Genomic DNA, 2,598 nt, shown 5'->3' with positions numbered 1-2,598 from the left:
TTCCATTTGGTTTCAGCAGATGGCGGGCCCAGGCCGCTCCCCGCGGGCAGCTCCTGTACCTGGGAAGCTCGTATGTGCAAATGTGTCCGTTGTCAGCCCACAGCAGACAGGTCCTCTAGTGGCCAGTGGATCTGCACCCGTAAACAGTTCGTCAGAAGGAGGCCGCACAGCCCCTGATGGCTTTCCACTTGACCTCTGCTCCCTTGCCCCCTCACCTTTCCCCGGCCCTCTCTCTCGCTTCTGCTGAAGAAGAGGTTGAAAGGTGGGCTACAGAGCCCACCGAAGGACTGACTTAGCTGCCCTGGGGAGTACTGGGCGAGGATCCAGAGTCTGGGGTTTCTACAACAGGGTGCTGTAGACTCAGCATGGAAACCCCAAAGGAAGAATGACACCCAACAAGGAAGAGAGAAAAGGGACTTTATTGACTTCTTAGCAAACGAAAACAGGTTTGAGCACATTGAAGCGTCTTGTTTGCGTGTGAGGGATGAAGACCGTCACTTTGCGGGAGAAGAGAGAACGTATTCATGGGATTTCTGGTTAGTAGCTTGAGGTCCATCTTAACCGTTTGCTAATTTGGTTGTGAATTGGTTAACGGGAGACAAATCGGAGTTCCTTCATGATTCCCTAAGTGATGTGTAGAACCAGGAAATGAGATGTTTGGGGGGACTCAGCATATGGATCTTGTGGGAGAGGATAAGAGGGTATGAGCCCAGTTTAAAAACCAAAAAAACAAAAAACCTTTGAGACCTACTAGACCGCTTGGAATTGCCCTAGGTAACGGTCAGAATCGAGTCCTCAACCTGATTTCTTACTGCACTCACCACTTGCTTATCTGGTGTGAGACCGGACTCCAGATCTCTCCTTCATTTAACCAAGTACTTTTCACATCATCTCTCGTGTACCGGACTTCTCGTGGCAAGTCCAAGTCTTGGTAATAAACAAAACAGATCATACGATCCGCCCCCCCACCTCCAACAACCGTGTCATTTCCAGTGTCCCTACCTCCCCTCCCCCAAAACAAGCGTGTATTTTTTTTTAAGACAGACAATGGTTCAAGTTTCTGCAGTGCCTATAAGTGGCATGTGGAATGCAGAGACTGGACTTCAGACCCCCGTCCATATTTGTATCTGCTGGTAAAGATAAGAATAGAGCTCTAATATAAAAAGAACATTTGGAATCACAGTGTGTTCTGTTTTCTTTGGGATACTTCAAGAAACATATCTCATTGCCTCGGTTCATTAGGATGAGCCACAGGCCAACATTTTTGTGATGTCCTATGAGGTTGGATAAGAAGGAAGGTTTATTCCGGGGTCAGAAAGAGTACTCCTTTCTTCCTTAAGCCTTAAGTAAGGACCAATGGTGTCAGGTATAAGCTGCTCAAAATGGAGCTTTTAGGCAGCCTGGACCTTCCCCCAGGCCTAAAGACACCTCCAGAGCTGCAGCCTGAAGTTGCACATTTTTAGTAAACCCTTGGGTGCTTCTCCTGCCCGCTGAAACTTGAGAACAGCTGCCACGAGTGAGTAGACTCTGAAGCTTGGGATAGCAATGGCCCATGGCCACGGGGCTGGCCCCTCTCTAGGCCCACTGGCTTCCCTGGGTAGGATGGACCACAATCCCAGGAGCCATGAATTTAGGGCAGGGACACAGCCCCCAAAGTACAACGGGATCAAGACCGCAGGGGACAAAGCCTTAGAGAAGCTCTTAGGACTGGTTGAGCATGGACAAAGCGAGAAAGAAAGACTTAGTGACCAAAGTCAGGAGTTCAATCCGGGAGAACTCCAGAAGGAGCAAGATACATCTCCGTACACACACACATACCACACAGACCCTTCGACCTGCAAATTTTAGCTTCAGATAGACTTTTTCACCAATGGCACGGTGATTTCAATAGCGGAACATGTTTTTGGGGAGCTGCTAGGTGGTTCCTCACTCATTGCAGATGGTTGCTTCAGGTGGACGTCAACGCCACAGTGGAATTCTGCATTGCTCTGGGATCTGGGACCTCGAAACAGAACTGTGGGATTGTTCTTTCCCCGCCCTCTCCCATCCCTAAATCATTGACAAGAGGCCCTCTGTCTGTAAAGGGTTTCCTGGCGAGCTTAGCCTGATAACAGAATTAGCCTCGTCTTCTTAGGCCATTTGCCAGACAGGTTCTCTCATTCTCCACTGATGTGGCGGGTGAGATCAGATTTTCAAAAATGATGTCCTTCGTGGATAGTGGATGTACAAACCAACACACTTCCGCGTACAAGGGCTCACCCCAAGTGATTTTGGCCCACAGTTACACTTTCTGCCCATCTGAGCCACTGCCACTGCCTCTGTGTGTGTCTGAGAGCAAACTACTTCACCAGAAGGAAAGGAAGGAACACCAATGACAGTTGAGTCTTCTCCCTCCGATGGCAGAGGCAGTGCAGTTTACCGGTGTCCAGGGGACTCACACTAAGCAGTGTGCTCGAGATTCCCTGCCCCGGGCTCCCGTTCCCTCTAGTTAGTGGATATGAACAGGGAATTAAGAAAAGAGTGATTAAGGATATTCATCCAGTCAGACTTCCACCTTAGAAAAGGCTTTTTACTGTTCTAGAAACAATCTTCCAGAAG

The sequence above is a fragment of the Panthera uncia genome (genome assembly GCF_023721935.1).
Source record: "Panthera uncia isolate 11264 chromosome B3 unlocalized genomic scaffold, Puncia_PCG_1.0 HiC_scaffold_1, whole genome shotgun sequence".
Classification (NCBI taxonomy): Eukaryota; Metazoa; Chordata; class Mammalia; order Carnivora; family Felidae; genus Panthera; species Panthera uncia.
This window is presented reverse-complemented; position numbering follows the sequence as displayed.